The following is a 15,076-nucleotide window of genomic DNA, read 5'->3' as shown; positions in this document are numbered from 1 at the left end:
AATATTTCATGTGACAGTAGCTGGTAGTCATGTCACTTCTGACAGTCTTCCTTCTCTAGGCAAGAAAAAAAATGCTCTTGTTGAGATGTAGAGAAGAAATATATTTTACTAGCTCACATTACAATCACATTTGTAATTAGAATATTTAAAGGGAACTTCAAATGCTATGTGTAACCAGGGAAGAATTTCAGGATTTTGGATGACTGGAGTTGTGTGTGTTTTAAAGATGTTCTCAGCTAGGCTATTTCCCATAAAGATGTGTAATAAGATCCAAGGTAATCATCCAAGCCATTTGCTCAAAAACCTCATGTCTGACTTCTCTCTTGAAGCTGAGCCTCACAGGACACTGCTTTTCAAAGACATAATGACACTGAGTACAGCCTTGGTTTCATGTCCAAGCCACACCATCATGGATTACTTGATGCGGGGGAGGGGGGTGACAATGAAGACATCTCAGTTGCTTGGGTTCAGTATTCTTCCCCTATGACCATCAGAGTAGAAATCATTCTTTTATTCATTGAATGTAGGCTGACATAAGAGGCATTTCAATTACTGTTATTAAAATGGAATAACTGATTATCACAAATGTTGCATCTGAGTCAGAAGTTCTTTAAAATTGGGCACAGTGGGCTGCAGTGTAAGAACTAACACTTGACTGAAGGAAAGCTTATTGCTGAGACACGGTTATTTTCAAAGTATCCTATCCGGATAGAGTCTGCAGCCAGGCAGTGGCTGAAATTTTAGAGGCGAAGCCAGATGCTAGCCATCCACCAAGATGTGGCAACCATGTATTCTAGCCTTGAAACAAATAGAGAATTTTGTAAAGAAGCCATTAGAAGTAATGAACTTTTTCCAGGTTGAGCTTTAAGACTGCCAATTAATTCTTCACATTTGTTGCCAATACTCCTGAGCTTTAAATTTATTGCTCAGTGATTTTCAGAGAAGTAACATACTTGAAAGGTTGACTGGAAAAATCCACGTCCTTGTCAAAGCTTGTGGAAATGACATGCATATACAGACGGAGGTAGACTTATAGGCAGGCATCTTTGGGATACTGACGTTTATTTACCAAACATCAAGTGACTCACCTGAAATTTCACAACCACAAGTGGTGATTTTGAGAGAAGTCAGAGGCATGTCCCCACCCTGCTTGTGAAAGACTTTTGTACGTGGTGTAGAGGGGGTGGAGTCGAAGATCCATGGCTTATTGACAGGTGTTTGTTAACTTGGGTTTTTATATCACTGAATATCTATATGAAACAGAAACAGACTCACAGACATAGAAAACAAACGTGGTTACCAAAGGGGAGGGGGAAGGGAGGAAGGACAATTTAAGAGTATGGAATTAAGAGATACAAACTACTACGTATAAAATAGATAAGCAACAAAGATTCACTGTATAGCACAGGGGATTATACCCATTTCCTTGTAATAACCTATAATGGAATATAATCTGTAAAAATACTGAATCACTGTGCTGTATACCTGAAACTAACACAATATTATAAACCAACTACACTTCAATAAAAATTTATTTTTATTATTTCAGGTTTCATGTTTAGGACGTAAACAGGATTGTACCCGAGGGAAAAGGATACAAATAGAAGATTTTCTTCATCTCACTTTACCCTGGGTTGTGCACGTCTGCTTCCAGTACAGAGGGCTTGCTGAGAGGGGCAGGGGAAGGCAGAGTAGTGATTACTGCTTATCCCAGACCCAGTTTAGGCAAAATCACCCTAGAGCAGTGGTTCTGAACTTGGGATGCACTTTACAATTGCCTGAGAGCTTTAGAAACATGGATGCTTGTGTTCCACCCAAACAAATAGAATCACAGCCTCTAGCCTGCGCACTGGTGTTTATTGTGAGCTCTCCTGGGAATTCCAGCTTAAGCAGCACATCTGATGTGAGGACCGCTGCTCCAAACATTCATTGTCTGAAAGGTGAGTTAGTTCTCACTGGAAATGGAAAACTACCTGGTATTCCTTATTTGTTTAGAAACAATGGTGGTGTCAGGGTTTAAAGTTATGGATTCAAAGAAGAAAAAAAAAATGTATGGGAAGTGCCAGGCATGAGTTCTTAACCTGAGGTCCCTGAGATCATACAGGTTCTGTAAGCCCCTGAAATTGTGCCAAGTTTTGAGCTTATCTCTACATTTGGTGGATGGGGAGAGAGGAGTAAAGATTCATCCATTTCAGAAGATTCTCAGAAGAAGCCACAAAGGGAAAAACCACCTCCTTGAAATTCATACCCACACAAAGATGCACAGTTTTTAAGAAAAACACCCTACAGGTGGGAGGGTCTTGAGTGCTTCCCCAAACGTTCACTTTTCTTCTGTTTCTCCCGTATTCCCTGATTACTCTGGTCTGGTCACCATTTCCTGGTTCCCAGGGGACTGCAGCAGCTCCCATATGTAGTCCTGACCCAGAGAAAGTCATCTTTCTTTGGGACACCTCAACATAGCTGAGTGGGTTTGATCTTCTCAAAACTACAAATGATGAAGTAGAACAGACAATCAAGATGAGCCAACATGAAGGAAATCATGACAAGATACATCATAAGACTCAAGGGTCACACGGAGCGTCTTCTAATTATTATCATGCTCCAGCTCCAAATGTCTGTTCCACTTCCCAGATATCTTTACTGGCTTCTTTCGAACCTGCCATCTCCACTTGGCTGGGACCATCTTAGTTCTGGCTACACGGCAACCTTCTCATGAGCCCAAAGTCTCTGGTATCATTGCCCCTTAGAGACTCTGGTATCATTTCTGAAATGAGGGACATCTTCATGCCTTCAGCACCCCCAATCTCAGTCTGTTTTCAAAGCAGGGATGGCAAATATTGATAGGTTTGAACTCACATTCTCAATCCCACCAATCGATAAAAGTGTCCTCGGGCTTCCCTGGTGGCGCAGTGGTTGAGAGTCCGCCTGCCGATGCAGGGGACATGGGTTCGTGCCCCGGTCTGGGAAGATCCCACGTGCTGCAGAGCGGCTGGGCCCGTGAGCCATGGCCGCTGAGCCTGCGCGTCCGGAGCCTGTGCTCCGCAACGGGAGAGGCCACAACAGTGAGAGGCCTGCATACCACAAAAAAAAAAAAAAAAAAAAAAAAAAAGTGTCCTCACAGAACTTCTTAAACTGAAACGCTCATGTGTATTCTGTGGACATCTTGCTAAAATGCAGATTCTGATTCCCTTTGAGAACCACTGTGAGTAGCAAGGTCCTGGAGGGTTCTGTTGAGAATGACTCAGCGGCTGGGATCCTTTGGCTACACACAATTGCCAGAGGGTCGGGGAGGGGGTGGCAGAGCCCTGAGGAACCCTGAATTTGACAGATGAGATAACAGCTCTTTGTGCAGATTAGCAGCCCTGCTCCTGCCTGGAGTGCTCTGTGGCTGCTGCAGATGTACCATTACTGTGGGCTCCATGCTTTCCTTTTCCTTGTTGATTTTATTCCTTCCTTTAGCTCAGAGAGGGAGATCATATTATCCCTACAGTCAAGGAGCAGCTCACATTACAGCACTGCCTTCAGTCTGCCAGAGAGCTGGTCTTGGTAGCACCATGCGAACTTACTTACTCCCTTCAGCTGATTGGATGGGTCTGGAGAGTTTCTGCTGCCCCGGGCACTGCAGTGTGACCAGAGCCCTGGGTGTTCCAGAGTGTCAGTAGGGCCCTTGCAACTGTCTTGTTTCTTGCCCAGGTCCAGGCATCCACTTCCGTTCTCTACTGGGTGTGGAGCCCAGCCCTGATACTTACATGTGTTCTCACCTCCTTTCTTCTCTGGGCTGGCTCTACTTCTGTCTGCTGGTCCAACCCCGATGGAGTATGAAGGTGAGATGCTGACAGTGTCTAGTGATGGAACTTGGACTCTGAGCCACAGCATCTTGCCCCACCTCCCCAGTTGCTGCTCTTAAAGGCTGATGCCAATCCTGCCTGGCCCAGCATTAGTTCCGCAGCTGTGACTTGGTGAATCACTGGGCCTTGCTTTTCCAGTCCTGGAAGCTGCTGGCATGTTAAATTATTATTGGTAGTATTATTACTAGTAATAATGATAGAAGCAGTAACAATTAGCATTTATTGATTGCTTCCTAGGTTGCAACCTATGGACTAAGTGTATTACACATATTGTTTCATTTAATTCTCAGAAGAACCCTATGAGATAGTTTCTATTTTTGGCAAAATTTTCCTAATGGGAAAACTGGGACCCAGAAGGGTTAAGCTGGGACTGAAACTCAGAGTTTTCAGGTTTAAAATCTGTGCTCCTAATCACTAGGACACAGTGTCTCCACTGCAAAGTGCCCAAGCCTGTCCCTGATTGACAGCTGCTGGAAATTCAACCTGAAAAACCACTAATGAGTTTCTTTCAGAAGCTGCTGAACATCAATGGGGGAAGTACTTCCGGGAGCCATCTGATTTTGCAACTTTGCGCTCTGGCCTCTGATAAGGAAAGTTGTCAAAAGTTCATGGGAGGGCTTCCCTGGTGGCGCAGTGGTTGAGGGTCCGCCTGCCGATGTAGGGGACGCGGGTTCGTGCCCCGGTGCTGGAGGATCCCGCATGCCGCGGAGCAGCTGGGCCCGTGAGCCATGGCCGCTGAGCCTGCGCGTCCAGAGCCTGTGCTCCGCAACGGGAGAGGCCACAACAATGAGAGGCCCGCGTACCGCGCGCACACACACACACACACACACACACACACACGTTCATGGGCACACTTTTTGCATACAGATGACTGCTTGCAGTTTAAATATCCGAGAAGGGAGTTGATACTTTCTGTCATCCCCAATTGGTATGGCGAATTAGGAAGGAAACATGACCAGCTGAAAGTGGAAATCATGTCAGGCCCGGAGTGACTGTAAAAATAACCTGAAATAGATGAGCGAATGGAGCAGCGACCTGAAGCTGCCATATGTCCACAGGAAGCAGGCGGTGTGATGCCATCACCTTCATAGCCTGAATATGAATATTTGGTCCAAGGGCCAGAAACTTTGGCCTCTCCTAGTATGTGATATCCCTGGCATACAGCAGCATTGCCACATGGAAATGCTGCCAGACAATGTAGGCTTTGCAGAAAATACCATTTTAGGGTAGTTTCTATAGCATTAATTGTGATTGCTTTGCATTTTTATTACATTTGTCCTAAGTATGTTTAAAGAGTTTTCAAAGTTTTTTTTTTTTTTTTTTTTTTTTTTTTGCGGTACGCAGGCCTCTTACTGTTGTGGCCTCTCCCGTTGCAGAGCACAGGCTCCGGACGTGCAGGCTCAGCGGCCATGACTCACGGGCCCAGCCGCTCCGCGGCATGTGGGATCTTCCCGGACCAGGGCACGAACCCGTGTCCCCTGCATCGGCAGGCGGACTGTCAACAACTGCTCCACCAGGGAAGCCCCAAAGTTATTTTTTAAGTGCCAGTAATCATCTGAGGGATCTCTTGGTGCTTTGTTTATGGCATCTTCTGGTCCCTACCTTTGGAAGGAACACCAGAGCTTGTCTGGACATGAGCTGAGTGCTTCCAAGGTCACTGGATTCTCTGGCTGGGTTCTTTGACGGTAAGCAGCAGAAACGGACTCTGACTAACTTAAGCAGGAAAGAATGGGCGTTTATAAGAAAGCATGTGCTAGTTTACACAAGGAATAGCTGAAGAACCAGACGGGACAGGAAGTAGGAAATCTCCAGAAATCTAGGTGTCAAGAGCTAGTCCTCTGTCTTTTCAAACTGCTCATTGTCAGGATGAAACCATTTATTTTTCCTCTTGAGTCATACAGTCAAAATTCCTGGGGTGGAGAGCAAACTCTCCTTGCTGTAGTCAAGAGCCCACTCTTGGGACCAAGGAGGGGAAACACCTTGACTGACTGATAATTCTGTTATGGTAGCTTGATTGTCACAATGGCCCCAATTATTCCCCTCCCTTTACCCATGCCCCTTGTAATGTGACTACAGCTTTTTCCATCAAGGGGAGGTGATTGTTTCTTCACCCTTGAACCTTGCTGGCCTGGTGACTTGCTTTAGCCAACAGTAGGTGGCATGCCATTTCTGAGGCTGGGCCTCGGGGTGCTCATAAGCTTCTGCTTTTTTCCTTGGGAAACTGTCAAGCCATGAGAACAAATCCAGACCAGCATGCTGGGGGATGAGAGGCCATGTGGAGTGGAGATGAGCTGTCCCAGCTGAGTCATCTTAGCCAGTGTATCCATTATCTATCACTGTGCCTCAGACTACTCCCCAAACTCAGTAGCTCAACTCAACAATCCCCATTTATTACCTCACGCAGTTTCTGAAGGTCAGGAATCCAGTTGCAGCTTAGATGGGGCGTTCTGGCTTGGGGTCTCTCATGAGGTTTTTGGACAAATGTTGGCTGGGCCTGTGGTCATCTGAGGCTGGAAGATTCTCTTCCAAGGTGACTTCCTTACATGGCTGGCAAGTTGGCATTGTTTGTGGCTGGAGGCCTCCGTTACTCCTCACAGGGGCCCCTCTCCACAGGCTGCTTGTGTCCTAATAATAAGATGCCCCCCAGCCCCACCCCCACCGAGCAAGCAATCCAGGAGAGCAAGTTGGAAGCAGCAATGCCTTTTGTGCTCGCCTCAGAAACTTCATAATTTCACTCTGCCACATTCTATTAGAAATGAGTCATTACCTTTGGCCAGTATTCAAGGGGAGGAGAACTATGGTCCACCTTTTGAAAGGAAGAATGTGAAAGAATTTCCAGACACATCTTGAAACCACTACAAAAAGCCAGCTTCCAGTCACCCCTCCAGCTGACCACAGAGGCATAGGCCCCTGGGATCAGCCAGGTCAGCCGACATCAGCAGAAGGTCCCAGCCAACCTGCAGACACATAAGGTTAAAAAATGTGTGTTTAAGCCACAAGGTTTTAGCATAGTTTGTTATACAGCAATAGTTAATTAGTACACTTGTTAAGACTGCATGCTGTGAGGGAGGGCTAGTTCTCCAAAGGAAAGTCAGACACAAACAGAGATCTGCTAACATACCTGTTTTCACAGAGCAGGCAGTTCTGTGAAGGAATGGCACAGGTAGATGTCATACAGTGAAAGAATCATAGGAGTAGAAGCATTGCAAGGCCCAGACTTCTGTCACACTATAAGCTCCCAGAGCAAAACTGTCATGTTTATCTTCAGGAGCCCTGTGAAGGAGATCACAGTGCGGATGCCAAGTGACTGACTCTTTTTTAAAATTTATTTTATTGAAGTATAGTTGATTTACAATGTTGTGCTCATTTCTGCTGTACTGCAAAGTGATTCAGTTTTACATGTATATACATTCTTTTTCATATTCTTTTCCATTATGGTTTATCACAGGATATTGAATATAGTTGAATATAACTATGTTGAGTATAGTTCCCAGAAGGACCTTGTTGTTTATCCATTCTATATGTAACAGTTTGCATCTGCTAATCCCAAACTCCCAATCCATCCCTCCACTATCCCCCTCCCTCTTGGCAACCACAGGTCTGTTCTCTATGTCTGTGAGTCTGTTTTTCTTTCGTAGATAAGTTCATTTGTGTCATATTTTAGATTCCACATATAAGTAATATCATATGGTATTTGTATTTCTGACTTACTTCACTTAGTATGATAATCTCTAGGTCCAACCATGTTGCTGCAAGTGGCATTATTTCATTTTTTTAATGGCTAATATTCCATTGTATATATATATATATGTACCACATCTTCTTTAACCATTCATCTGTTGATGGACATTTAGGTTGTTTCCTTGCCTTGGCTACTGTGAATAGTGCTGCTATGAACATTGGATTGCCTGTTTCTTTTTGAATTATAGTTTTTTCCAGATATATGCCCAGGAGTGGGATTGCTGGATCATATGGCAACTCTATTTTTAGTTTTTTCAGGAACCTCCATACTGTTTTCCATAGTAGCTGCACCAATTTACATTCCCACCAACAGTGTAAGAGGGTTCCCTTTTCTCCACACCCTCTCCAGAATTTGTTATTTGTAGACTTCTTAATGATGGCCATTCTGACCAGTGTGAGGTGGTACCTCACTGTAGTTTTGACTTGCATTTCTCTAACAATTAGCAATGCTGAGCATCTTTTCATGGGCCTGATAGCCATCTGTATGTCAAGTGACTGACTCTTGATTAAAAGAAGAAACTGGTCATCCCTGGAGGGACATTAGCCTTGGCCTTTCCTAAGAGGTGCCATCTGAGCAGGGTTTCAAAGCTCCATAGAAATTTCTGAAGTACTCAGTTTTAATTACTGAATTATTCAAAGGGTTTGAATATGCAAAGCCTTAATGGTATAAAGCAGGATGGCATAGTTTAGAAACCAGAGGTAGTTCAGAATTCCTAGAACTTGAGGTCCAAGGAAATACTGGTTGAAAAGCAGCATAAGCAGGTAGAAAAGGTGCAGACCACCAAAAGATCACCATGTAGGTGATCATTCATCTTAGGGTTCCCAGGACAGCCTTAGTGGAGGCATGCAGTCTTAGTGATGCTATTAATAGGGCTCCCTTTTGATATAAAATAAGTCCTGGTTTAGACAATAAATTATATGGTCAGGGCTTCCCTGGTGGTGCAGTGGTTGAGGGTCTGCCTGCCGATGCAGGGGACGCGGGTTCGTGCCCCGGTCCGGGAGGATCCTGCATGCCGCGGAGCAGCTGGGCCCGTGAGCCGTGGCCACTGGGCCTGTGCGTCCGGAGCCTGTGCTCCGCGACAGGAGGGGCCACAGCAGTGAGAGGCCCGGGTACGGCAAAAAAAAAAAAATTATATGGTCAGCTCAGTCCTATGCCATGATGAGAAGAACCAGTGTTCACAGTTTAATCAATGACTGGACTTTTTAGTCTATAATGAAACAATGAAAAAATATAACTTTATTTTTGAGTTGAGAGTAAATTGGAGAGAAAACTAAGAATTATGAAAATTATTTTTGGTGAGTGATTGGCAATGCAAGACTTTCAAAAAAGTCTCCTTAACCCTGTTTTTCACAAGATTATATTTTTTCCCTACAGCTTCCTGTTAGAAATGCAAACAATTTTTAATATGAACTGAAAATTTTCATTTGCTGCATGCACCGGTGAACAACTGTTATGACACCACCATTATTTTTAAAAGTTGCATGAAATAACTAAATTTTTTTCTCTGATCAGAGAAAATGGTCATGCGAGAAACTTCACTGTTTTTATTTTTCTAATTAATATTTAGTTACAAGAGTATGCTCCTAATGATGGCTCAAATGATGCAGACAGGTTTACAATAAAAGTTATCATTTAATTCCCTCCTGATTGTCAATTAACTCCTCTGAGTTAGGTAATGGCCTTTCTTACCTACAAAGTTATCAAGATATTGTCATATATTTTATTGAAATATTCTATAGTTTTATTTATAATTTCATTTCATTTAAGCATTTAAATATAGGTAAACTTGAGATATGATACAAGGTAGGAATCTAATTTTATAATTTTTTTCATTAGACAATTTTAATCACTAATTTAAATACTTACCTTTATTCTCATAAATGTATGCTTAGTTTGGGGACTTGTGTTGTGTCCCATTAATCTAAGTACATATAGTTTTATATTTATTCACCACTGTTTAAATTTCTGTGGCTTTTTATTATGTTTTGATCATTGATAGGACAAATTCTCCCTTATCGTTCTATTTCTCAAAAATTCCTTATTGGCTTTTCGCACATTTTTTTTTCTTTTAAATAATTTTACAATAGGGTCATCAAGTTCCAGTTTTAAAAATTCCTCTTGTGCACAGGGGATTCTGAGGACAGTGAAACTATTCTGTATGATACTGTAATGGTGGACATTACAAATTATGATATTATACATTCATGAACACTGAAAAAAACCTGTACTATATGAAGAGTGAACCTTAAAGTGAACCTTATGGATTTTAGTTAATAGTGACTCATCAATATTGGTTCAACAGTTGACACTAATGCAAGATGGTAACACAGGGAACACTGAGGGCAGGGGGAGAGGAAGTATATGGGAACTCTCCACTTTCTGCTCAATTTTTCTATTAACCAAAAGTGCTCTAAAAAATAAAGTCTATTAATTTAAAAAGTCCTGTTGGGACTTTAGTTGAGGGGTTGCACTGATTAACTTGTGGAGAATTGACATCTTTAAAATGGCAAGTCTTTGCATCCTGGAACATGGTGTGTCTTCCATTAGTTCATGTATTCTTTGATGTCCTTCATTAATGTTTTATTGTTTATTTCAGGTATGTCTTCCACACTTTTATTTATTCCTAGGTATTTGATGACTTTTTTTTTGCCATAGTGAATAGCATTTCTCTTATTTCTACCATATCTTCTTGTTGGCTGTCTCTGCTATTTAAGAAAGTTGTTGATAATTTTAGTGTAATTTAAAGTAGTTTATTAATATATACCATGTTGTTAATGTTCTCCATTAATCACTAAATCTATATTGTTCCAAAATCAGAATTTTTTAATAGTTATCTTTTTCTCTTTATGTCTTATCTCTGGTTTTTCATTACGTACAACACACATAGGCATATGGGCTAACCCAAAATATTTTTACACTGACTGAAAAGAACTTTTAAGCCTCTCTCTCCAGGGACTCCAAGTAGAGATTTTTAACTCAGAAAATAGCAGTTTTGTGATAAGCTACAGGAGAATTTACATTATCTGTCAATAATGGTATTGCTTATGCACTTCCTTTCAGATCCCCAGTTATTAAAAATAGAATTCAATTAGTGTTTGGTGCTTTGGAAGTTCTGGCATTTATGATGCAACTCAAAAGGACAGCATTACATAGACAACTAAGTGATTATATAACAATACTTCTGAGTACATTGGAGGAATTTCAACACACTGAATAGAAAATAATTTTTCTCATGTATGCAAGTAAATAAATTAGTTATATATTTAGATGATGTTGTCCATCTTTAAATCAAAGATTTTAATGTCTCTTCATTAAATTTTAATTCTTTACCTTGGTCAGATTCTTTACCTTGGTTATTACTCATCTATAAGGTTCCTATATAATTTTTGCAATCATAGTTATTTAAATTTTATCTTAAAAATTTAGATTGATACATCTTCCCTTAGTTTCAAAGTAAAATTAAAGCAGGAAATAAAGAGATAAGGGCAAATATAATGTAATCCAGTATGATTTTATTTTTAATCCCCTTTGCTGGCTTAATGGTTGTATAGAGTATATCTTTACTGACCACAGTCTACTTCAAAGTGCTAATATGCCAGTTCATATATAGTTAAAGAACCTTACATTAATATACTTCAGTTTCTCTCCCTGCAGCCTTTGTATTATTATTGTGATACATTTTACTTTTTTGTATATTATAAACTATACTACATTGTTATTAGTTTTGTTTTAAATAATCAATTATCTTTTAACAGTGGAAATCACTTTTCTATTTATCCATGCAGTCACAGTTTATAGTGCTCTTCATTTCTTTGTGTACATTCCCTGCTTTGGAGGAACTTCCTTTGGCATGTTTTGTAGTTAGGGTCACTGGTAATAAATTCCTTTAGCTTTTGTAAGCCAGAAAAAGTTTCTATTTCACCTTCTTTTTTTTTTTAATTTTAATTTTATTGGAGTATAGTTGATTTACAATGTTGTGTTAGTTTCAGATGTATAGCAAAATGGTTCAGTTATACATATACATATATTCATTCTTTTTTAGATTCTTTTCTCATATAGGTTATCACAGAATATTGAGTAGAGTTCCCTGTGCTATACAGTAGCTCCTTGTTGGTTATCTATCTTATATATAGTAGTGTGTGTGTGTGTTCATCCAAGCTCCTGATTTATCCCTCCCCACATTTCCCTTTTGGTCGTCTTTAGTTTTTTTTTTTAACATCTTTATTGGAGTATAATTGCTTTACAATGGTGTGCTAGTTTCTGCTGTATCACAAAGTGAATCAGCTATATGTATACATATATTCCCATATCATCTTCAGTTTTGAAAGCCATTTTCACAGGTTATAGAACTCTAGGTTGGCAGTTTTTTCTTTCATTACTTTAAAGATGTTACTCCACTGCCTTCTTTCTAGCATTGTTACTTGGAGAAATATGCTGACATTCTTATCTTTGTTCTTCTGTACAGAATATGTTTTTTCCTTCTGCTTACTTTAAAAATGTTCTCTTTATCACTGTTTTTGAGGAATTGATTATGATGTGGGGTTTACTGAGTTCTTAGATCAGTGAATTTAGAGTATACATCAAATTTGGAAGACTTTCAACCATTATTCTTTTCAAACGTTTTTTTCTTTTTTTTGCTTATCCCCTGTCCCTCAGGCACTACAACTGCATGTATATCAGGCTGATTGAAGTTGTCCTATAGCCCTCTGAAGCTCTGTTCATTTTTGAGTCTTTCTTTTTTTCTATGTTTCAGTTTAGGGTTTTTTTTGTTATTTCTTTAAGTTCACTAATCTTTTCTTCTTCAATGTCTAACTTACTTAATCTTACTTAATCCCATTAAACTTACTTAATCCCATTAAATTTACTTAATCCCATCTAGTGTTTATTTTATTTTATTTTTAGCTCAACACATTGTAGTTTTTAATCTCTTGATCTTCCATTTGGGCCTTCTGTCTCTGTAACTTTTTGCATATATGGAATATAGCTATAATAAATGTTTTAATGTATTTGTCTGTCTGTAACATTCATGTTAGTTCTGGGTTGGTTTCTGTTGAATTTTCTCTTTATTATGGGTTGTATTTTTCTGCTTCTTTGCATGCCTGGTAATTTTAATTAGATGCCAGACCATGTAAATTTTATGTCTTTTGGATGCTGTATATTTTTGTATTCCTATAGATCTTCTTGAGCTCTGTTCTGGGATAGAGTTAAGCTAATTGGAAAGAATTTGACAGTTTCACATCTCACAGTTTTAGGGTCTGTTAAGAGGAACTAAAGCAATGATCAGTCTATGGTTAATCATTTCCAACTACAAAGCCCTCTTTGGACTCTACCCAGCACCTTGAGAATTGTGAGCATTTCCAGTTTGACCACTTGGGACAGACATTATTTCCAGTCTTATGTGAGTACAGAGCCCTGTTACCTCTAATACTTCCAGGTGATTCTGCCCCCAGCCTTAAGTAATTTCTTCACACACATGCACTTATTGGTACTCAGCTGAATCCTTAAGGGAGAACCTGTACAGACCCATAGCGCCATCTCTGTCCTGCTCTCTTCTCTCTGTCACTCTATTCTACAGACTCTAGCCACCTTGGTCCCCCAGACTGTTGGCTGTATCTCTGAATTAGGAAGTTTGCCTATTTTCTTGTGGGTCCCTTCTCCCTGCTTGTTGAATTAGAAAATCTCTTCAGGCTGTAAGTGTCAAAAATCACAGGGCTTACCTTGTGACTTTTCCATCTGTTAGGGACCACTGCTCTTCATTGCCTAATGTCCATTGTCTTGAAAAACCCTCAAAACTATTGATTTTTATTTTTTTATTTTCTAACCTAGTGCCTTACATGACTCTTATGTATTTCTAAAATTTACTGAATGATATTCTTAGATTTTCTAGGAAAGAATCATATCAGTATAAAAAGAGATACTTTTTTTTTCCATTTTAAATTTAGTACTTTGGTTTTTGTCTTATCTTCTTCTAGAAGGTAATACTTTTAGTTCAGTAATGAATAGTAGAGGTAAAAGGATAGTTGGTCTTTCCTCAAACTTTAATGAGAATGCTTCTAAGCTTTCATAATTAAGTATGGTATTTGCTGTACATTTTTTAAAATTTATCATCCATTCCTAAACAAGTTAAGAATTTTTCTTTTATGTTTTTGTGAAAATACAAGTATTACATCTTTCTAAATGCTTTAGGAGTCTATTCAGATGATCATGTGATTTTTTTTCTTGTTTAATATATTAATATAATTAATTCCATTAATGTATTTCCTAATGTTGAACCAACGTTGCATTCCTGAACAAATCATCAGTGGCCAAACTGTATTTTAAAAAAATCATTAAATTTTACTTGCTAATAACATACAATTTTAAAATCTATGTAAGTGGGAGTGGCTGATAGCCTATGTATGTATGCACATGTGAGCACATGGGTATTCAATCTGTGTCTAGTTTTGGAATCAAAGTCATACTAGAGTCATAACAATAGCAAGTTGGTAAGTGACTATGTTCAGGAAGTAATAAAATACATGAATAGCCCTATAACCAATAAAAAAAAATATATCAATATTAAAAAATTCCCCAGTGAGTACTATCAAACCTTCAAGTAGCTAATAATTGTAGTCTTATACAAATTCTCCCATAAAATAGAAAATATAAGACACTAAAAAACTAATTTTATGAAGCTAGAATAACCAGGATTCTCAGACCAGACAAAATTTATAAATCACACACACACACACACACACACACACACACCCCTAATCTCTGTGTAGGAAAGGATTAATAAAACTAAGGAAATAGGGGAGTTAAACAGAGAAATTCAAATTGAAAAAGCCTATTCATTATAAAGTTTAAACAGGGAAGAAGCTATTTTCATAGTATATAACTTTCAAAGGGTCAGTATGAAAAACAGGTTTTAGAAAGGCCTTCTAAAATCAATGAGAGAGACAAAGTTTATCAGTACAAATAAGGGCAATTATGACAAAAATGTTGCTTTAAAAACCATCAAGCAACCATAATACACCTTGCTGGTTAGAATGTAAATTCATGGAAGCATTTTGTAAAATAATTTGTCATTTAAAAAAAATTGAAGATGCATATAATCTACAACCCATTCCTAGGGATATATGCAATGCACTGAGATGTGTTCAAGAGTGTTCATAGCAACATCATTTGTAATAGTAAAGTTTTAATAACAAGAAAATGTCCATTGATAGGAAGATGAATGGACTGTGATATATTAATATAATAGAATCCTGTGCAACAATGAAAATGAGTCGAATACAGCTCTATATATCTCAATAGGAATAAGTCTCATGATAGTGTTAAATGAAGAAATCATGTTGCAGTAAAAGCAGACATTTATATGAAGCTCAAAGGCATATAAAGTAAAAATAATATATTATCGAGGGATTCATACGTTATGACAGTAAATGAGAAAATGATGCATATAAATTTTAGAAGACTAGCTACTCTTAAGAGGTGATGAGGGAGA

Source organism: Delphinus delphis, chromosome 2, assembly GCF_949987515.2.
Source record: "Delphinus delphis chromosome 2, mDelDel1.2, whole genome shotgun sequence".
NCBI lineage: Eukaryota > Metazoa > Chordata > Mammalia > Artiodactyla > Delphinidae > Delphinus > Delphinus delphis.
The sequence above is the reverse complement of the archived record's forward strand: the minus strand, read 5'-3'. Positions refer to the sequence as shown.